The sequence below is a fragment of the Giraffa tippelskirchi genome, chromosome 9, assembly GCF_054371585.1.
Source record: "Giraffa tippelskirchi isolate mGirTip1 chromosome 9, T2T-mGirTip1v1.2.pri, whole genome shotgun sequence".
Taxonomy (NCBI): Eukaryota; Metazoa; Chordata; class Mammalia; order Artiodactyla; family Giraffidae; genus Giraffa; species Giraffa tippelskirchi.
In genome coordinates this window covers 104,520,734-104,545,262 of record NC_137283.1, presented here as the reverse complement: position 1 = coordinate 104,545,262, position 24,529 = coordinate 104,520,734, and the positions used below count along the sequence as shown (strand labels likewise).

The following is a 24,529-nucleotide window of genomic DNA, read 5'->3' as shown; positions in this document are numbered from 1 at the left end:
AAGTATAGCTGATTTACAAGAAAGGCTATTTTGAATGTGATTAACATTTAAAAATCAGTTGATGCAGTAAAAGCAGATTGCTCACCGTAATGTGGGTGGGCCTCAGTCAATCAGCTGAAGTCCCATATATCACAAAGTCACTGGCAACTCTTAAATGGAAACACTGACTCTTCTTGGTACTACAGCAACCCACCAGACTTTAGACTAAAACAAGAACGTTGGTTCTGCCGATTTTCAACTTGCCAACTTCCATAATCACTTGAGATAATCCCTTAAAATAAATCCTCATGTACACGCACGTGTATGTATCTCCTGTTGGTTCACAGTTGTGAAAAATGGGGAGAAGAGGAAGATCCATCCAAAAGAAGAGGGGAGAAGAAACATTCTAGGCAAAGGCGACATCATGATTTAAAGCATAGAAACAGTATGGTGTGCTCCTGCTCTTCTAACAGCTTACAGCTGTGAGAACGAAACATACAAAATGGGTAAAGAGGTGAAGATGGGCTGTCAAGACAGGGTCAGATGGAAAAGGTCTTTATGTGTCCTGCTAAGGGAGTTGGAATTTATCCTGTAGGTAGTGAGAAATCAAACAAGAATTTTAAGCAGTACACTGATATTACCTTAGGTTATGGATATGCAAGATAGACTGGGAAAAATCGGATTACAAGGAGAAATATCATGCAGGAGCCTATTGCTATAATACAGTTGAAAGTTGAAAGGTATCTCAACTACAGCAGTGGGACTAGGAATGGTTACAGTGACTTCAGAAATACATGCTAAGTGATAGTGACAGTCTTCATCATCGGTTGGTCATTGCGAAGATTGAGAGAGGAGGTCAAGGCTTCTAACCGTGCTATGGAAGGTGTTGGCCAGAATGTTACTTTGTTATCATGGAGATATATGTCATCGCCAACTGAAATAGACTTCAGGAAGAAGTGTCAACTGAATGACAGTGCTGAGAAAATGAGTTTACTCTGTAATTTTTTTTTTTTGAGGCATCTTTAGAACAGGCAGTGGGAGTGGTAAAATAGGCAATTAGATAGAAGGTCTTGAAGTCATGTAAGTGAACTTAACTAGACACATGGATTTAGAGTTATTTTTTTTATATAGCTGATCTCTGAAAACGTGTAATTGGACAATTTCTCCCATAGTGAGTGCAAAATGAAAAGAACAGCTGCCAAGGATGAAGCCTCCAGGAATACTAGTGTTGAAAAGACTGGTGGAGAAAAATTCATTAAGTGAAAAAAAGAAAAGATAGGAAAAGACTCAAAAGGTTGTGTTCTTTTTTTAAAAAAAAAAAATAAAGTTTTCAGAACTAGATACTGATTAGCAGAGTCATATGCAGTAGATGAGTCTAGTGGGATAAAGACTAGAAATATCCTTTGTATTTAGGGCTTGTAAGGTGAAATTTCAAAAAGCTAGTAAGTGCGAAAGCTAGATTACAATGGCATCATGAGTGTATGAGAGGTAATAAACCAGAACTCTGATATGTTTTGAGGACAGAAAAAAAAAGCAAATGATATTGAAGAAGCATTTAGGATAGATTTTTTAAATCTAGGCTTATGGGTTGAGGAAAAGATCCAAGGATAAAAGAGGTTGTCTAAAGATATAGAATAGAAAGGAATTAAGGGAGCATGGTCTTGATGAGGAAGGGTTAGGGTAGGTAGATTCATTGGCCTGAGAGTGAAAGAGAAATGATGACGGATGGATAGGATTGAAAAATACAAGGAAATCAAACATAAAACGCCCAAAGTTCTCATGAAAGAAGGAAAGGGCAATCTATTGAAAATGGTAAGAGAAGTGAGGGAGGTGGGGAAGGAAGAAACAGAAAATAAGATCGTAAGGAGAGTGATAAAAATGTTAAAACATTTATTTAGGAAAATAGAGTTGGAGCTAATGATATGCCAGACATCGTTTAGTGTTCAGGAAATATCCACTTTGTCCTCTATATTTCCTGAATATTCATACATCTAGCAGGGCTCATGTGAGCAGAGTGTTGTTCAGTCTAAGACAGTTTAGATTATACCTGCTCCATATCCTCTCCTCTAGCTATGAAAATCTTAAAGGCTGTGAGTTTCCAATAGAAAAGCTATAAATTGAAGAAGGGCTATCAAGTATTATCAGAGTATAACAGGAACAAAAAATAAGCTCTAATGTATTAAGCCATTGAGATTTTGGGATTCGCTATGGCAGCATAAGCAAGCCTATTATTACTAATGAATCAAGGATAATTAAAAGGTTACATCCAGGATTATAGATGAGGATTTGCAGGAGAGGCATGTAAGACCAAGTGATTTTCTACTCTCTGTGCATGGGAGTCAAAGGCAGCAGAGTTGAGATTATTGGTATCAAGAAGGGAAGGGGGCAGGAAGAGAGGGAGAGAAAGAAGGAGATGATAGCAGTGAGTAGGACTGATAGGCTCAGGAGAAAAACTAAAGCATAAGGGAGTAGGCGGTTCTCTTAGTTTGAAAACTGGGCATATTAGGATAGTTAGAGTGAGCCTGAAGAATGGAAGAATGTGGTCAAAGAGTGCTAAGTTATATTTACGATTTTTAAGGTGGACCATTTACAGGTGGTTCAGTTCATGGATTTTCTCTTGGTACTGTAGTTGATATAAAGTGGAGGTGAGAGTTAAAATGGTCCAGAAGTTCTTCAGGGGAATTACTGCCTGTGTCATCTCAATGAATGTTGAAACAACATGTGTTCTTCACATACTGTATCACTTTGACCTTCTCTTCTATTTCCCTCTTCCACTTTTAAGGGCCCTTGTGATTACATTGGGACCACTTGGAAAAATCCAAGATAATCCATTTTGAGGTCAGCTAGGATGAACAAGTGCTTAATTCCATCTGCCACCTTAATGTACTTTTGACCTTTAACCTAACATATTCACAGGTTCCAGGGGTTAGGATATGGGTATCATAAGGACACCATTATTTGTCAACCATACCATCATTTTAAACTCAGGGTCCCTTACACATTTCTTGCTGTCTCCATGGAGGCCCATTGTGTTCATTGCACTCAGAGTACAAATTTCTCTGAAATTCTTTTCCCAATATATTTTGGTAAAGGGGACCACCTTCCCTTCCACTAGAGTCTGCAGAATGGCTTCAGTGTCCATTCCCTCAGCCCCGAGGCAAGGGCTGATGTTGTTGAGGCTGCAGAAGCCAAAGTCTTTTTGTCTGGAGATGACAGCCAGTCCTGTTCACCCAGAAATCCCCACCTAACTCACCCAATCCATGAAGTGACCTTGCCTCACATCAATGAGCGAAAACTGTTAGTTATAAAGAAGTCATTTTGGTACTGCTGGACACAAGTTCAAACTGAAGCAAGCTCAAACTGGAATGGTAAAGAGTCTTGAATCAAATTTCTATTGGTTTAATTAAGTATGAACAAACATCCACTACTGTTGTTAACTTTCATTTGTCAGTTTTCAAAAAGTACTCAAAGTAACTTAACCTCTCTGGGACTCAATGATGTGAAAGCAAAGGAGGGTAAAAGGGAAAAAATGTTCAGAAATTTAAAAAAATAAACAGGAAAAATAGCTCCTCTTTGAAATTTCTAGAGAAAGTGGATTCTTCCCAACCTTAGCCTAACCATTTTAATGAAGTTTTAGAAAATTCATAGGGAGAAGGAAAAGGCATTAGTGAGGAAGAAATATATTTGATTTGCAAAAACCTCTAGAAAGGGTTCTTTTCTTGGCAATGTGAATATTCTCTCCATGTACTACCACAATAGGCACAAGTTGGTCATTCTATCACTGGGTTAAAACTATTTCCTGCTATTCTTCCTCAGGTTGGGGATATAAAATATGCTTCTGTGTGAGATACACTCACATTCTACTCCTAAACTGGGAAAAAAAAAAAAAAAAAGCCGAGAGAACGTGGCTATGAAAACAAAGGCTATGAGAACAAAGTTTTCCTTTCACACCTCCATTTACAAAGAACAAGGTTTGCTTTAAATTTTATTTTTCCTCTTGGTAGTTAAGAGTAGCTGCTATAAAGTGACTTTGTGTTTGTCAGGGTGGCTCAGTGGGGATTTTCTGAGTGTGAGTGACTCACTAAAGAGGAGGAATAAAGAAATGACTCAACAAAACAAGGAAAAGATGATGGTAGGAAGGTAAGGGACAAGCTGGTTCATAAAGAAAGAATGAGTTTGGGTATTTGGACTGAAAAATTAATTCACAGTGAAATGCAGAGAATGAAAATAAAATCAGAACAGGGAAAAGAATGTTAAGAACTAAGCAAGAACCACTAATGTTTGATGACCTGTCAACTCGCAAATGAGAAGCAGGTGTCCTGTCTTTTAATCCACTTCTGGGAAGACTCAGTGTTTCCAAAGGGAAAGAAAAGACAGGCTTCGATTACAGCTGAGATATACCTAGATCACATTGGATGTATTTGTTTTCTACTTTAGTTTTAAAGTTGTGCCAACTACATCTGTGAAGGATTTAAGCCAACTCTGCTCTCTAATAGTTTTCTTCCATACATCATCTCTAAACACTAGAAAATGTTGTATTGTTGTACCGCAACTTAAATATGCCAAAAATATTTTAGAAGGGTTACCCTTTCCGTATGAGAAGTGGGCTGAAATTTATTCTTTTGTATTTTAATAGAAAATATAAATATCAAGAAAGTCCAAAGGAAAAATATCTAAAAGTTTGTAAATTAATTAAGTGTTTCTTGTTAAAAACTGTGGGTCATTGTCATAGAAAGATTGAATTTAAGAGTGGCCCTACGCACAGGAACGAACTTAACAGAGAATTATTTTCTCAACTGTGTAATGTTGTAATCCAAATTCAGCCCATTGATGTTACTCTTTACCTTGTAAGTAACAGAGCTTCACATAGGACTCTGAAATCATAAATATAGCTATATATTGTTTTCTAAAATGTGTATTTTAGTTAAGTATAAGGATAAGAAAATGGAAGCACTATTTTTCCTCAAAGACATTTTACAACTCTGGAGTATGATTATCTTCAAGTAATTATCTGTTCATCTATGTGCCTAGCTGTCTATCTCCTGGTTAATAATCTGATATCATATAGTGCTCTACTTTGCCTCATCTCTAATTACAAACTTCCAGAATAAAGATTCTGGTTCCCATATGAGATGTAGCATTAGCACAAGAAATTGCACTTTTTCAAAAGTCAGAACTTTAAACTATATTTGAAAAATCCATTTAGAGTAGAAATCTAATTAGCCAGACCCCCTGTGGCTGGAGCTGCTGGAACCCCCGAGCCTCTTCCTGGCAAGGTACTGAGTGAAAGGAGGGGGAGACCGGGGCACAGCTGGGAAAGGTTAGCTCTGTCTGCAGAGTCTCCTCAGAATGTGTAGACCCCTGATGAAGGGAGAGTTGATGGAAGCATGTCAGGGAGCCTTCTCGGGGCAACAGGGTCATGTAGCACCTGTGACAGCATCATGTGTCTCCTCCTTATTAAAATAAGCAACTTGGAATTTCTCCTCACTCTTGTCATTTGGAAAGGGAAATAATGGGACAATTGTACATTTCTTCCCCTGGATTATAGAGGACAATATCATTGGAAAATATTTATATGTATTTTATTCACATTGTTAACATACTAATGTGTTGCATATAGTTGAGGAAACCAGCAGTCAGAATACGCTTTCTCTAGATTAAAATATGATGGCTCAGAAGGGGAAAAGGAGGGAAAGAGTCCTACAAAATGTACTTATTGATCTCTTTTTTCCAAGGAATGTTATTTCTTCTAAAATGTGTAATACATTGCATACATATATATACATTTATATGTGTATATATGTATAGATTTAATTTTTTAATGGAGAAGAGCTCATCTGTAATTGTGGGACCATCTTTTGATTGATGAGCTTTCATCCTTCTTTTCTATTTGGTAGGAGTTCCCTATTGCCTGTGTTACCTTGTGGAAGGGCAATGATCTGTTTCCTAATACCAGTACCAGAAAGACAAGCACTTTTGCTCTACGCTGGCAAGCAGCACACATGTGTGTCACTTTGCAAAAGCTGATCAGATGCCCCAGTAGGCCTTTCTCTCTTGAGTGAAGGACACAAAAAATAAGAAAGAAGAATTCTTTCGAGGCTACAGAAGAGACCATATCCCAGAGCCTCAGAAGATCTAGCTTTACTCTTTCTGTTAAAAGATAGTCATTGTGCTTCTAGTTTGTTGGTTCTAAGCAGCTCTTGTAGTGTCTGACATGGTTCCCAGATTCCCATTAAAGCTGTGGCCTTTCCTATCCATTTAATAATCCTTTATTTTCATATAAGCAAGTCAGAATTAGTTTCTGCCTCTGATAGCCAATTGTATTGTAGACAACGCAAATACTGAGAATGGATTATGTTTCAAACTTGCCATCTAAGATTTCTTTTCAAAAAACATTTTTAAAACTATCAAATTAGTAGTTTTACATAAAAAGATCTATAGCATTGAAGAACAATAATTTCTACAGCATTGAATAACAATAATATCCTCATCACTAGACAAGTTCTCTCAACATAGTAAGATAATAAGATAAGGTCTATGGTTTTAAAATTAGGAGGGAGTTGAAAATTGGTTCTCCTTGTAATTGGAATTTTGAAATATATATAACATTTGTCCTTTCTGAAAATCACTACAGAATCTCAACAGAAGTAGCAAATGATACTGTAGTAATATGAACATATTTTTATTTCCTTGGAGGAAGGACTACTGGCTGTTGTATTTCTGAAGAGGAGAGAGTGAAAGGTACACAGCAGAGTTCAGAAGAAGTTCCACCCTGGCAAATGAGTTCATGAAGATGGCTGGATGAAGGGCAGATATGGAGAAATTAACAAAATAGCTCCAGTCAGCCTCTCTTGCCCCACCATCTCATGCTCTCTCACCTCACGTTCTATAAACAATGACTCTGCATGGTTGTGTAACAGCTGACATCACTTGCAGCACTGCATGTGTACATCACGAGGTACTGGGTCACAGGATACTTTGTGTCTTAGGCCTGTATGAGCTTCACCATGAAAGTCCTAGCTGGTGCTGCATTGGAGCTACATTGGAGCGGCATCATGGTTATGCTTTGTGAGGTTAGGTTGTGGCTGCTGCTACCGCTGCTGCATCAGGCAGGAGAGAGAGGCTGTGCCAGCCAGGAGAAAATAAACATGGCTGTAGTTCCTATGGCTCCCTGAGTCTCCTTAGAGCCTCTTAGCTCGTGCCTTGCCTACCCTACGTTCAGTGAACAGTGTGAACAGCAAGACAATTGGCATCAGGAACAGGATCAGCAAGACAACAGGGCAAACTAAAACAAGAATCATTCACCATCTTTGTGGATGTTGTTCTTAAGTAGAGCTCAAAGAACCACAGAGTCATTTAGATGCTTTTTCCCTAGGATGAAGTTGCATCACTAAGGATCCCAGGCCAAGAACAGAGTGGAAGAGAAAATCCTACTGCTTCAGCCGGAGAATTTCAAAGAAGACCAAGCCCTCCCACTTTTCACCTAAGAGAATGTGACCATGTTGGAAAGCAACACATGTAGACAATATTGGATGGGCTGTTTTTCCAAGGGGCAAAGCACATAGGAAAACAACTATGGAATATAAATGAAGAGAACTGACCATGAAACCGTAACTTGGACCAATTCACTGAGTGTTAATTGGTTTAAAAAATGTGTTTAGAGAGTTCAGATTTGCAAAACTAGTTATCAACATGGAAAGTACCATTTCAATCAACAGTTAAAACTGCTTAATTAAGAAGATGGATTTTTCAGGTGTCTCAGTGTTAAAGAATTCTCCTGCCAATGCAGGAGACATGGTTTGATTCCTGGGTTGGCAAGATTCCCTGGGGTAGGAAATGGAAACCCACTTCAGAGTTTTTGCTTGAAACGTTCTATGGACAGAGAAGCTTGGTGAACTCCATGGGACCCCATGAGTCCATGGGACTGCCGAGAGTCAGAGACAACTGAGAATAAACACAATTAGGAAGATAAAATTTCTTTGATAAAGTATTAAGAAAACTGGTTCAAAACATAGTTTTTTGTAACATATCTGAGTGTCCTACCTGGGTTAGATGCTCGGATCATGTGTCAGAATAGTTAAAAGGCTAAACATTCTGTCAGTACAAGGATCCTCTGTGATTCTAGAGTGTGTATACTAAGGATAGGAAAAGTATAATTAACTGCAGTGTTACTATAAAGTAACTTGATATCTAAATCACTAATCTTTGTACTCAAGTTGTATGTAAGAGACTTGGCCATGTTACAAATAATATGTCTGAATTCTATCCTATATTTCCAACTGCCTGTTTGATATCTTCATTTGACTATCTGATAATAACCTGAGCTTAATATGTACCAAACCATGTAAATTACTCTTATAGTCTTTCCCATCTTAATTAGCAACCATTTCAGTCCTCAGGTCAAAATATCTTGCTATCATTATTGATGTCTTTCTCACACCCCATATATTGTTAATGAGACAATCTCATCAGCTCTATATCTGAAATATGTTCCAGATTTGACTACCTCTGGCTTCCCAGATGGCTCAGTGGTAAAGAATCCACCTGCCAATGCAGGAGACACTGGTTCAATCCCTGAGTCAAAAAGATCCTCCGGAGAAGGAAATGGCAACCCAATTCAATATTCTTGCCTGGGAAACCCCATAGAAAGAGGAGCCTGGCAGGCTTTAGTCCATGTCTAACTAAAGAGTTAGACATGACTTAGCAACAGAACAACAACAACAAAGAAAAACTAACTTACTATTGAGCTGACATATTTCACCTACAAGGTTATTCCAACTACATTCAAAATCATGTGGCATACACAGATTGAAGCACAGGGTATTTTTGCACAAATTATCACTAAGACCACTAAAAATCATAATACCTTCCAATACAATGGATAGGTCTGTTCTAATATGAGGAATTATTCTACATTTTAAGCTACCATGAGCTACAGATGGGTATTTTCTAGAAATTTTTGAAATAGCATTGGAAAAATTCAACTTACTATGTAGTCAAAATTTTAAAATGACTTCTGTATGTAAATGAGGAAAAGCGTAATAAAATACATTTAAGTTACTCCAGTCAAAGTTCTTGGTCAAGAATTCTGTATCATGAAACAAAAGTATGTTATTAAAGAGATGGCCCAATCAAAAGACTAATGAAACTTTTTTCAGTGCATTATTATAAACACATCCACATGTAGAGATAATTTTCTTTGCAAAAGACTATGAGAACCCAAGATAATGATGAATAATAGCTGACTTTCTGTAAAATTCAGAATTACTTGGAAATATCTTTATCAATAATTATATTGGTAAAAATTAATTAAAACTATCTTTTTTTTTTTCTGAAAGATATTTCTTGGCTAAGTCTCCTTAGTGCATAAAATATGAAAGGCAATGGCATCTCTGGATGGAATTCTCAAAGAAACCTTCCAAAAGGCAGGATTATAGAACAGATTTAAAAAACATGTGGGGAACTGGAATCAGAGATTTGTGATAACAATGCTGTCTCCTTTTATGTTTCTAAAAGCTTTGAAAGAGAACATAATGGATGTACTATAGGATATATAAACTGTAAACGATGTGAGGTTCTATAGAGAATATCAAACAATGGGGTTTACAAGTAAAAAGCACAAGCAACATACAAGCAAAATGGGAGCCACTAATGGGTAAACAATGATATATTACTGCAACTTTATCTGCCATGATTCTTTAAAGCATTTTCTTATCAATACCATAGATTTCCACCCTCCCTATTAAAAATTTGAAAAAGATACAAAGAAGGTATTGAGGTTTTTAAGCAAGAACTATACAGCACCCCAAAAGATAGCAACTCCCACTTTTTCAAGCATGCATCACTTGTCCTTGTTGTCACCATATACAAACCTCCTAGCTACAAAAACAAACTTCAAAGGCCTCCAATTTGTTCAACTTGCTTTTCCTGAAACATGTTGATTGAATCCAATGAGCAACACTAGCACTCAAGCAGATAAATTTTTATGGAGTGAACCACACAATAAGGACTGCTCATTTTCCTTTAAAACTAGTATCAAGAAATTTCAAATGGACATTTACAGATGTCATCAATCCTACTATACTTTCCAAGTAAATTCTGTGTTCTTCTCTCTTTTGTGCTTATTTCACATCTTTTCCTTACTCCTTTGTATAGCATTCAGGTTATGATAGCAGTTTCTATGTGCTAGTAAAACTGTAAAACAATTGGATTACTCACACTTTGCAGGTAGAAGTGGAAGTGTAATTGATCCAAAATTATTTGGCTGTATGTACTAAAGCAATTCTACTTCTAGGCATATTCCCAAGGAAAAAAAATATATGTGTACCAAAACACATGTGTAAGAACAATCATAGCTGTTTTATCCAAAATGGCCAAAGACAGAAAAGCAACCCAAATATCCATCAATAGCAAAGTAAAAAAATGTGTGGTGTATTTACACAATGGACTTCCACATAGCCATGAGAAAGAACAATAGCTGATGCATTCAACAGCATAGATGAAAGCCAGATGCATAAGAGTATACCATTGGATTCCATTTCTACAAAGTTCCAAGATCAACAAAAACTTGTCAGTGGTAATGTAAGTCAGAATAGTGATAGAAGTCTGAGTGACTGGGTATTGATTAGGAAGGGGAACATGGAATCCTCGTAGGGTGCTGGAATTACTCTATTTTTTAATTTGTATGACAGTAGGTAAAAGGACATGTTTACATGTGAAAAGTCATTAAACTGTATATTGGCAATGGCACACTTTTGTACTTTGCTTTCTATATTTAAAAAAACATTTTATTTGGAAATAAATATAGATTCACAAGTTCCAAAAAATGGAAATCATATGCTTCCTTTACCCAGCCTCTCTCAAAGTGAACATATTACACAACTATATTAGAATACCAAAAGCAAGACATTGAGAAGACTATAAATGATAGAACTTATTCAAATGTTATATGTTACACAAACACTCTTTTATGTACATGTCAGTGCAATTTTAGTAATGTGTAGCCTTATGAAACTACCATCATAATCAAGATACAAGATACTCAACTTGATTACCTTGTCCTAGCCTTTAACAGCCACATTCTCCCTTCTCTCCCCTATCCTTAACCTCTGACAAATACTAATCTGCTTTCCATCTTTCTAATTATATTATTTTATGAATGTAACTGAATGGAATCATGCAGTATGTATTGAGATGATTTTTTTAACAACTCAGCATTCCTTAAGTTTCATTCAAGTTGATGTGCATATTAATTGTTTGCTCCTTTTTTTTTTTTTTATCTCTGAGTAGTATTCCATGTGTGAATATGCCACAGTTTGTTTCACCATTTACCCACTGAGTGACACTTGGGTAGTTTCTAGTTTTGGCTGTTATGAATAAAGCTGCTACAAACATGATTAAAAATAAATTTTAATTTCTCTGAGATAAATGCCCAAGAGTATAATTTCTGAGTTTTATGTTAAATTCATTTTCAGTTTTGAAAGATTTCCCAAACTATTCCTTAGAGATTTGAACCATCTTAATCCCCATCAGCAACATGTGAGTGATCCACTTTCTCTGAATTCTCTTCAGCATTTGGAGTTATTGTTATTTTCTCATCTTACCCATTCTGATAGGAGTGATATCTTATAATTTTTATGTGAATTTCTGTAATGGGTAATGATTTTGAACATATATTCTTGTGCTTATTTGTTATCTGTGTATCTTCTTTGTGGATACTTTATGCACTTTGTACCTCAACACAAATGTAAAAAAAAAAAAGAAAAAAAAAATCCCCGTTACAAAACGAAAAGATTTCAGGTTCTGGAGGCAGACTCCCTTAATACAAACACTAGCTCTGCCACTTAGCAGCAGTGTTACTTTAGGCAACTTTCTTATTCACATGTCTAATAGGGATGTTGTGGGTATTTAGCATATTCATATATTTAAAGAATTTAAAACAGCACCTAAGAGATTGTCAGGACAAATACAGAAAATGATGTTTAAAGGTGCAAGGACTTTCTTCACCATCCCATTCTCTATGTCCATAATTTGCCTGGCATTTAAAATAGATACCCTCTGTTCTCAAATGATTAGAAACAGTCCTTGGCAGATTAATTTTTAAGTCTATCAAGATTGGAAACACACATATTATATATATATATATGTATGTAAAAAAAGGTACATTCATTCATCTTCTTTTAATGCATGGGTGAGTCTTTGGGTGAAGATCCAATGATTGGAGTTCCCAGTCTTTGTGCATAAGTCACACTCATAAAGCACCATCTGTGATTACCAGACTGTTAAAGAGAACAAGCAATTAATTATAGACACTTGTGAAACCAGGATGTAGGCTGGTTTAAGATTTTTACAATATTTTCCTCTAGACCGTATAATTCTCTGATCAAAGTCAATTTAACATTTTTTAGCAACTCACCTTAATATTGGTAATATTTCCAAAATTTTAACTGAGTTTTCATAGAAATAACAACTTTGTTCCATTTGTCACTATTTCTCATTAGTCTTTTTTTGTGATAATAATTGGTTTACTGTGACATTAATTAAATCATATAATTGTGATAGCAAATACAGTTGCCATAACAGATTTGGACACAACATTGTGAAGGTTATGCTAATACATTCTTTCCCAGCTCCACTGACCATTTAACCTCTAGGTAAATAAACTGAGAACAATTCCAAAATTTCTTGTCTTATTAAATTTAGAATTTGGGGAATTAAATTTTATACTCAGTCACAAGCAAAAAAGTAAAAACCTATATTTAGTCATCATCAAGATTCTTTCAGGTTTTTTATATGAATTTGTGAAAAATAAGTTTTTTCAAAATAATAAATTTGTCTGTTCTAAAACTATCGTGAACATATTTGTTTCTTTTATTTTCCCAGAACCTCAGAAGATAGCTGAGGCTTTAAATTTAGTTGGAAAATTGAGACTGAGAGGTGAAACATTAACAAATGTATTCAGAAGAATCACAGATACATGATGAAACACTGATACACCTAAATATTTAAAATAATTGATTTTCAATAAGTTACATTTATAAATTAATCTTATGATATGAATATTTTTCTGAAAGATCAGTGAAAATTAATACATAGCTCATTTGTACCATAAATAGGAATTCTGCCAATCTGCCAACTGTAAAAACACAGATTTCGCTACACAAGTTTTAGGCAAGAGATCAGTACAAGAATATTATGCTATATATTGTGTAAAACTCCCTGCATTGTTCTTTTAGATTCATATATTATGAATTAATTCATTTAAAACCCCAATTAGTAATGAGAAAGACTTACTTATGAACAGATTTCTCCCAGAAATCCTTTTACTTATATTGGTATGATAAGGACTAAAACTTCAGGAAATTATGGAAAGGGTTCTTTTAGATACATTTTAATACAGTTAGTTACACATTTAACAAGGTTTAAAGTTGCAGTATCATTTTTTAAATTTTAAAAAAGTATGCTTTTGTGTAAATCCCAGAATTATTTTTGTGGGGTGGTAGTGATGATTGGAGTGTATAACAGAGTTTCCAACCATTTGGAAGGGATTAGTTTTAATCTGTAGCAGATTGTTTGATATTTGCAACTCTATCTTTGAAATCATCTCATTACAAGTTAATGTAATACATACCTCATTAAAGAAATATTACAAAATGTAAGCTTTCCTATTTATACTAGGCTAAAGAATAGTCAACTCTAATATCCCAAATATTTTTGAACTATTTGCATTTTTGAGGAAATTATAAATCATATGACAAAGAAATATTTAAAAATTTCTCTAAAAGTTATTTCAAGTTAAAAAGTTAAATAATGAATTAGACCAATTTCTTGCCAGCTCGATAAATATGAAGAGAACATTTTATTTAAAAACCAATTAATTATGGCATGTCAATGAAATATAGTCTGGAGAACGAAGACCCTTGCTGTGACTAAAATTCAATGCTTTTCCTAGAAGTATTTAAATTCCCTGAACAGCTTGAAAATTGACTGATTCATAGTGAAATCTTTAGACACGAATCTTTAATTTACAAGAATATACGTGTACATTTTAAACTGTATTCTGATAAAAATTCTCTGAACATACCTTTAGTTGATAAACTTAATATAATTATGTCTTCAGAGAATTAATGTCAGCAAGTAACATCTGAGACCCCGAGCTAGGCATCTTAAAGTTTTGTCACAATGAGACTGTGTCAACACAATAGATAGAACTATAATAATTCCCTTAGGACTAACAGTATGAATTAATGTTAAAACGGAAATTTGAAACATTTAGTACTAGAAAGATAGTTATTGGTGAGCTAGTCCAAAGTCTGCATTTTAAAAAAAATGGTACATATGAAGAGCTTAAGAAATTTTCAGTAGGTTAAAAAAATATATATATAGTGGTAAAGAATCTGCCTGCAATGCAGGAGATGTGGAGATGTGGGTTGGATTCCTGGGTCAGGTGGTTCCCCTGGAGGAGGGAATGGCAACCCACTCCAGTAATCTTGCCCGGAAAGTCCATGGACAGAGGAGCCTGGCAGGCTACAGTTAATGGGGTTGCAAAAGAGTTGAACATGATTGAGCAACTAAATAAAAAAGTAGCTAAGAACAGTTTCTTGAGTCCTGGTTAAATGCTCTTCAACTTTGCCACCCCAATTACTAGACAATGAATTAGAAAAACAAGAAAATCTTCAAATCTGTCACAAATTTTCCTTTGGGTCCATAACCTGCAAAATTCATTTCCCAGAGTAACCTAAGTCTGCATGAATATTTCAAGTAATTGATTAGTATATGCAAAAGAAAGTCAGCTAGGATAAAAGGCTGAGTGGGCTTGGATATCCTCAAACCATAACTACCCAAGCTGCTTGCACTGCTTATTTTCTTTTTCCATTGTAAAGCAATGACTCAAATGAATCCAGAAGCAGGTGATGGAAAAACCAAATATTTTAAAATCATGTTGTCATACAGATAACTTCTAGCTTCTCTTGCTATTGATGTTTTAAGCATGTTTTCAAAGTTTGTACCCAACTCTAATCAATCTAAACTTTTATGTTTTGTTGATTGAGATAGTTTAAATTTATTCTTAAGAAATCAAACAATACAGACACAGCTGAAGGCATCTATACATCTTTCAACGCAATTTTCCAGTCTCCCATCTCGAAATGTAACCATCAGAGTGAATGTAGTGTTTTATCATGTGCATGACTGTTCACCTTATATTTTTACCATACTTCTCTTAGGTAAAAAATACATGGTATTGGTCAAAATGTTTAGATAGTGTTTTGAACTGCTACTTTTAATGGACCTATATTTTTTTAGTTTTATATTTATTGAAAAATTTTCTGGCTCATGTTTTACTTGATGACAACAAATAAGCTATAATTCCTTTATTTATAGTTTAGCTAGACATGTACTATGTTTCTGATTTTACTCTTACATATGATGCTAAAGGAAGATACGTATATGTTTTATAAGGTATATTTTTAAGAGTTTCCATAGTGTATAAGGCAAGAAGTTGAAATTCTGGATTTTAAGATATATACAAATCTTAAAACTTACTGGATGCTTTAAAGTTCCTCTTCAAAGTGGCTGTACCAATTTATCCTCACACCATGAGTACTGTATGCAAGTATTCTATGCTACCATTCCGTTTTGCACATTTAAATTTTTTTTATCAGTCTGTTTGTAATTTTTATTTTTTTCATTAAAAAAATGGGCAGAAGACTTAAGTATACATTTCTCCAAAGGAAATATACAGATGGCCAAAAAGTACATGAAAAGATGCCTGATATCACTAATTATTACAGAAACACTAATCAAACTTGCAATGAGGTTATCACCTCACATCAGTCAGAAAAGCCATCATCCAAAAAGTCTACAAATAATAAATTCTGGAGAGGGTGTGGAGAAAAGGGGACCCTCCCACTGTTGGGAATGTAAGTCGGTGCAGCAATCACTACAGAGAACAGCATGTACCTTCCTTGAAAAACTGAAGATAGAGTTATCATAGGATTCTGCAATCCCACTCTTGGGCATATATCCAGGGAAAACTATAATTTGAAGAGATGTATGCAGTCCAATGTTCACAGCAGCACTATTTTCAATAGCCAAGACATGGAAGAAACCTAAATGTTCTCAGATAGATAAAAGGGTAAAGAAGATGTGTTTGCTGTGTGTGTGTGTATGTGTGTGATCAGTGTGTGCTGCACGCTAGTCGTGTCCGACTCTTTGCGACCCCATGGACTGGGATCCACCAGGCTCCTCCATCCATGGGATTTTTCCCAGCAAGAATATTGGAGTAGGTTGCCATTTGCTTCTCCAGGGGATCTTCCCGAACCAAGAATCAAAACTGCATCTCTTTCACCTGCTGCATTGCAGGCAGATTCTTTACTGAGTAATGGAATATTACTCAGCATAATAATGAAATAATGCCATTTGCAGCAACGTGGATGGAGCTAGAGATTATCATACTAAGTGAAGTCAGAGAAAGAAAAATATTATATAATATTACTTATATGTGGAATCTAAAAAATTATATAAATGAACTTTTTTACAGGATGGAAATAGACTCACAGACATAGAAAAGAAATTTATAGTTACCACAGGGAAGAATGGGAGGAGAGGGGAGACAAATTAGTTTTAACTCAGTGAACATGAACTTGAGCAAACTCCAGGAGATAGTGAAGGACAGAGGAGCCTTGCGTGCTGCAGTCCATGGGGTCACAAAGAGTTGGACATGACTTAGCAACTGAACAACAACAACAAAGTAACTTTATTCCAACTTCCAGGAAACTGAATAAAGGCTACTTGTATTAAAAAAAAAAACAAATTAGGAGTTTAGTATTAACATATACATATTAACATATATAAAATAGATAAACAAGGACCTACTGTACAGTACAGGGAACTATATTAGAACTATATTCAATCTCTTATAATAACCTATAATGGAAAAGAATCTGAATATATATTTTACATACAAATATAAAAATATATATAATATATATATTTATATTTATAAATATATATATTAATATATTATAAAATTATTTTATATATTTATACATTAATTTAATACATAAATATACATTATATATATATTTTCAGATTCTTATATATATAACTGGATCACTTTGCTGTACATCTTAGCTAACATGACATTGCAAATTAACTGTTTTTTAATAAAAAATGGCTAAAAAACTATTAGGAAACAAAATATATATATTAATTTGCATTTCTATGGTTGCTAATGAAATTAAACAACTTTTTACATGTTTATTGGCTATTTAGGTTTTTTTTTAAATTGTTCACTTTTTTTTTTTGCTTTTCATTCTGTTCTTGTTTTCATAATCATTTGTAGGTTTCTTCACATTTCATAGACCCAAATTCTTTGTGGGGAATATATATACATACACACACATATATATTTATATATATTTGGGATACATACACATATATGATGAAATGTGGCCCACTGGAGGAAGGAATGCAAATCATTTCCATATCCTTCCCTTGAGAATCCCATGAACAGTGTTTATGGTATCCTTGTTAAACAAAAGATTTAAAATTTAATGCTTCTATTTGGCCTCTGATTTACACATTTAATGTCTTGTTTAAGAAAATTCTCCTTCCTTAAGGTTGTTGTTATATACTCTTATTTTGTTTTAAAGAGTTGCAAATGTTTGTGCTTTGGTCTTTAATCCATCTGAAAATTATTTTTGTATATATTTATTAAATAGATCTTCCTTTTCCACTAATCTGTAATTTCTCAGAGGAAGAACTATATTTGTGTTAGCTTTCATTTTCTAGAATTTTATATAAATGAAATCATACAGTAGGTACTATTGTTTGCATAGCTTTTAAAAGTTAGCATTATGGTTTTGATATTTTATATTGAAAATGTCACAATTTGATATTCATCCAGGCTATCGAGCACATCAATATTTTATTTCTTTTTATTTCTGAGTAGTATTTCACTGCATTGGACATATCACAGTTTGTTTATACATTCACTTACCAATGGATATTTGAATAGGTTTCAGTTGAAGTTACTACACATAATATGCTATTAACACTTATGTACAAGCCTCTATCAGAAGAAATGTTCAAATACTCTTGGATAAATACCTGGGAGTGGAACGCCTGGGTTATATGGTAGGTGTTTTACTTTTTATGAAACTGCCAAATTATTTGCCACATAGGATATACTATTTTATATTCCCACTAGCTGTGTATGAGAATTACAGTTCCTCCATATCTTTGTCAATATTTAGTGTGTTGCAGGCTCCTTTTTGGGTCATTTTCTCAGCTTAGCTGTATAAATTCAAACATCAAACTGACATAAGAAGAGGCAAAATGTTAGAAATTCCTAGAGGACACTTGACCTTTCCTAACCAGAGCAAAGGCCTTCCTTATTATCTTTCTAAACAGGTATGTGGACCTATTGTTGTCCACCATTTCATTGACGAAATGGCCTCCCACTTTAGGTGAAGGCCCTGTTTTTTAAATTCCTAACTTTCATGGACCAAAGGACTCATCTCCTAGGCCTGCATGGGGAACCAGATTATTGAGGCAAGCAAATCAACCCTGCTTCTCATCTCCCTTCCCAACTAGGCCCAATTTCCATTTTCCCTCCAATTCCCATAGTCTCTACTGGAGTATTTCCCTCTTTAATTTTGCTCTTGGAAAAACTGTACCTGACTCATTTATTAACATTCATTTATACATATTTACTATTCTGGGTCACTCTACAGGAAAACAAAACTCCCAGCCAACTGAAAAAATTATATTCTCCCACATCTGCTTTGTCATAAACCAAACAATTAGATTAAATTTGAAAAGTAAAAGAAAATAAAAGCTTTGGAGCACCACTATTCATAAAGGCCAAGAGGTGAAAGCAGCTCAAATGTCCACTGACAGATGAATGTATAAACAAAATGTGATATATACACAACACAAAATATCATTTAACCTTAAAAAAAAAAGTGGGGGAATCTTGCCACATGGTGCAATGTGGATGATCCTTGAGGATATTATGCTAAATGAAATAAGCCATAGGCACAAATATTATATGATTCCTCTAACATAGGGAACAAAGTAATCAAACTCATAGAAAGAGAAAGTAGAATGGAGGTTGCTAGGGCCTAGGGAGAAGGCGAAAGGAGAAAATGTTGCTTAATGAGTAGAGAATTTCAAATTTACAAGATGAAAAAGTTCTGGAGATATCTTTCACAATAATGTGAATATACTTTATGCTACCAAACTATACTCTTAAAAAGTGGTTAAGATTGTAGTGTTTTAATGTGATGTGTTTTTAACCACAATAAAAATAAATAACAGCTTCGGGTAGTTTTCCACCAGTTTGAAGAAATGTATTCCTGTTTCTTCTGAAATAGGAAGATTACAAACCTTTCCCACAAATATTGGCATGCATATTTATTGAAGCTTTTGAGCAATACCAACAACAATAGCTCCACTGTGATGGATTTCTGAATACTGAATGAGGCAAAGAGAATTTTAAAAGATTTGGACTCACTGTAACCTCTACTCACTGAAGTTCAGATTCCATTGCTCAAAGGGCAGATGAGTTTCCTACTTACCAGATGTCAGCCCAAGCATGGGATTTCTCTCTTTTCTTTCTTTGCTTAAAGGCAACTCCCTCTAAATTTTCTTTATCAGGAATGAAGCTCAAAGGAAATGGCTCCCTGTAAACTATGATAGTTTCTTTATATGGGACAGTTGTATATATTCAAATCTGATTATCTCAAAACTTACTGTAAAAAGTAGTTAACTTCAGTTCACAATTCTTCTAAAAGTATGAAAACAAATTTAAGCACACTCTGCTTTATTTCAAAGCAGGAATAATACAAATAGGTTTATCAGAAATATGCACAGAATATTAAACATGAATATTATTTGAGAAATTTTATGTGCAATACCAAGCTAGGTGGTCATGAATATCCAGTTAATCATTTCAGGCTTCTTTGCGAAGGCAGTTATATAACCTTCTCCATTAACTTCTAATTATGAAGCATAGATATTTTCTGAGGTAGAAAGAGAAAAGCTCATTAAAAACCTTTTAGTATATTTAGTAACTATTCTTTGATTCACTTCACAGAGTATATCTTCTGAATAGTCTTTTTTTTTTTTTTTTAATAAGTCTGAATTTGTGTTTCTATGTTCCTGTTAAAGTCTACTCAGCAGGATAGAGTTCTGAGTTAAAATTTTAAAAAGAGAGAAAAAATATTCTTGTCAGCAAAATTCTTTCCACAAACAACTTTTAGGAATCTGGTACAAGCTGTTAGAGTATTAAACTACATAGCTTTTTTTCTTGAGAACTTTTAAGAATAGATTTAACTCATTTCAGGAATAAGGATATCAAAGCAGTGAAATGTTTCTGCATCACCTCCCTTGGACTTCAGCTTATCTTCTGAATTCCTGTTAATACTTATAATTTGCAATATTATTCTAAGAAGTAATGTTCTCTGAGTTTTTAGAAGCAAGTAGCTGGAAACAGAAAATTTAATATTTGTATTTATAGCATAAAATGATTAAAATGTTTCCTAAGAGTATAAAATTAAAAAAATACAAAAGAAGTTTTAAAAAATCATTTTCCTTATAATAAATCAAAAGGTCTTAAGTACAGGTTTTAGATTTTTTTTCTTGCATCTGATTTTACCTACACTCTAAATGGCAGAGTGATTTCAACTTTATTTATCTATTTATTTTACTATTTTAAAAGTCTATCAGATTAGGCATTAAAATTATTTTTTATTTTATATTGGAGTAGACTTGATTAACAATCATGTGTTAGTTACAAGTGTATGGCAAAGTGATTCAGTAATACCCACACAAGTACCTATATTTTTCAAATTCTCTTCCCATTTAGGTTATTACAGAATATTGAGCTGAGTTCCTGTGCTATACAGTAGGTCCTTGTTGGTTAACTTACAGGTAATTTTAATGTTATGTCTTTTATTTTATTAGATAGAAGAGACTGGAAAAACAGGCCCAGAATTTTAGTGAACTTCATATGACACTAAATAAATTGAACTACCACAGATTGCTTTAACATAAAATTATCCTCAAAACAATTTTAAAACTCTCCCTATATGGAGTATATGGGGCAGCAGGAAGAGATAGGAAGAAAAGAATTTGGATCTGAAGCCAGAAGGCCTGTGTTCATTTGTCAGCTTCCCTATAAAAGTCTCTCTACCTTGGACTTACCTCTTTCTTTCCTACAGAATAGATTAAAAAATTGCCATGCCATGTTATCAGACTGTTAACAAAATCAAATAAGAATATGAATAAAAACAAATTAAAATCATAGCATTTTAGTCATTCTATACCCTGGCTTTATTGTACTTACAATGAACTTAAAATCACAGATTTTTAGCTCTAGAAAGGAACAGAGAACATTTTCTAATTCCAGGTTTTCTAAATATTTTTAGGTCATAGAACTTACTGGAAACTTGATGAAAATTCTAGATATTATACCAAGAAAAATACATATATCCATAGGCAAGCAAAATATTAAATGTAACTTCATGTATTACATGCATCCCAGGTGTGAATGTCTGATCAGTTTCAATGCTCTATTCTGTAGAGTATTGAGATGTAGAGAAATGAAGAGATATAATTGAGGTCAGAAATTTTATGGCAGAGATGATTCTAGAAGGCAAGCCTGCTGACTCACTGTAGAGTAACCTGTTTTCCTAAACAAGGGTTATTGACATGTGTGTCTCACAGAGTTCCGTCCATTTCGGAGACACCTTAGGAGAAAACACAAGACAGAACTCTTCTAGTCCTGATCACTTTTTTTCTTTGTTTTCTACATTGGACTTCAACATCTCTATCTTATGAAAACAAAATATTTGGAAACTTGCTACAGAAGGATAAAAAAACATTAGATATGAAGTGAGAAAAGTAAAGTGATTTCAGACTTATTATCCTGTTTTCATTAATGCCCTTTCTGAAGAAAATTGTAGCCCCCAGAAATAGGAAGCTCTTTAAAAAACCATATAGTGTCTGGTAGCCCAGGTGTGAGTAGCTCTAAAAATATCAGGGAAAATAAATTCAAAATCTTAAAATTCTCCAAATGAGTCCTGTATGATTTCACTGGAGAATTCTACCAAATGTTTAAAGAATTAACACCAATATACATAATCTCTTGAAGATAATGCAAAAGGGGTCATTTCTCAATTTGTTTTATGAAGCCAGTATTACTCTAATAACAAAAAGAAACAAAGGCAGTACCAAAACATGAAAAACTACAAACTAATATCTCTCATGAGCATAGCTGCAAAGTTTCTTAACCAAATAATAGCAAGTGAAATTGAGTAGTATATAAAAAGAATTATACTTGATGAAAAGTGAGATTAATCCAGGGATACAAAGCTGGCTTAATATTTGAAAACCAATCAATGTAATCTACCACATTAACAAGTCAAAGGAGAAAAAAACACATTATCATTACCAACTGATACAAAAAGCATTTGATAATATTTAACACTTGGCCATGATAGAAATTCACAACAGATTAGAGGCAAACTTCCTAAACTACAAAAAAACTACATCTTACATCATATGTAGTAGTAAAAAACTGAATGCTTTTCCCCTAAGATCTGGAAAATGGTAAAATATCTAGTCTTATTTGACATATTACTAGAGATTCTTGACCATTCAAGAAGGTGGAAATAAAAGGAAGTAAAGGCATAAAGATCATGAAAGAAGACATGAACTGTCCTTATCTGCAGATGACAAAATTGTTTATACAGAAAATCCCAAGAACTCTATGAAAACACTCCTAGAAAGAATACCTGATTTTATCAAGATTACAAAATACAAAATCAATATAACAAAATTAATTTTATTTCCAAAATGACCAATAAATACATGGAAACCAAAATTTAAAATATGATACCATTTATAACCATTTGTGGGATGATATGGGAGAATGGCATGGAAGCACATAAATTATCATATATGAAATGAATCGCCAGTCCAGGTTCAATGCATGATACAGGGTGTTCGGGGCTGGTACACTGGGATGACCCGGAGGGATGGGATGGGGAGGGAGGTGGAAGGGGGGTTCTGGAAGGGGAAAACATGTACACCCATGGTGGATTCATGTCAATGTATGGCAAAACAAATACAATATTGTAAAGTTAAAAAATAAAAAATAAACTAATTAAAAAAATACAACCAAATTAAATAAATGATGTCCATTAAAAAAAATAATAATAAAATCTAATAAAGATCATAAATGACAAGTCTGATGCTAACATGACACTTAGTGGGGAAAAGATAAAATCTGTTCTCTAACATCAAGAATAAGACAAGAATGCTAACTCTGTCTACTTTCATTCAACATAGTATTGAAAGTCCCAGAAAAATCAATGAAGCAAGAAAAATAAATTTAAAAAGCATCCAAGTTGGAAAGGAAGAAATAAAAATGTCATTATTTGCAGGCAACATGATACTATACATAAAATCCTTAAAGAATCCTAAAAACAAAAAAGTGTAGAACTAAAATAAATGCAATAAAGTTGCAGAATACAAAATCAATATGCAAAAATCTGTTGCATTTCTATGCACAAATAATAAACTACCATAAAGAGAAATCATCTCCAAATGCATCAAAATGTATGAAATACCTAGAAATATATTTAATCAAAGAGATGAGAGACCTATACTGAAAATAAGACATTAATGAAAGAAACTTAATGAGACACAAATAAATCAAAGGTATTCCAAGCTTATGGATTAGAAAAATCCAATATCTGTTAAATTTCCATACTACCAAAAGAATCTAGAGATTCAATGCAATCCCAGTGAAAATTTCAATACTGATTTTCAAAGAAATAGAATAATCCCCCAATTTGTATGGACTCCCCCACACAAATAGTGAAAATAAACAAAGCGTCATGCTCCCTGATTTCAAAATATGTTGCAAAGCTATAGTAATTAAAGTAATATGGAATTGGTACAAAAGCAGACCCATAGATAAATGTAACACAGTAGAGAACCCAGAAATAAACCCATGTGTATATGGTTAATTAATTGATGACAAATAAGTCAAGGCTATTCAATAGGGAAATGAAAATCTATCCAAAAAGCAGCAATGGGAAAATTGGGCAGCCACATGCAAAAGAATGAAACTGGATCACTGTCTTACACCATACACAAAAATCAACACACAGTGTGTTAAAGACTTGAGTGAAATACCTGAAACCATGACACTCCTAGAAGAATGTATAGGCAACACAGACTGTGGTGATTTTTTTTTAATCTGACCATAAAGTAAAAAGCGTAAAAATAAATAAGTGGGTCTATGCCATACTACAAAGCTTCTGTACAACAAAGGAAACCAGTCAAAATAAATAGCCAACATACTAAATTGGAGAAAATATTTGCAAGTCACGTATCTAATAAGGGGGTAATATCAAAAATAAATGAAAAACTTATACAACTAAATATCAAACAAAACCAATCCTTTTGTAAAAAAAATGCGCAGAATATCTGAATAGACATTTTCCCAAAGAAGACATACAGAATGCCAACAGGT

General features: G+C 34.0%; 1 long non-coding RNA gene across 1 annotated transcript in view; it reads right to left on the bottom strand.

Annotated features, from left to right (window-relative positions):
* LOC145521261 (uncharacterized) overlaps positions 1-24,529 on the bottom strand; it is a 266,504-nt gene that overhangs the window by 150,456 nt on the left and 91,519 nt on the right. The gene's annotated exons all lie outside the window — the stretch shown is intronic.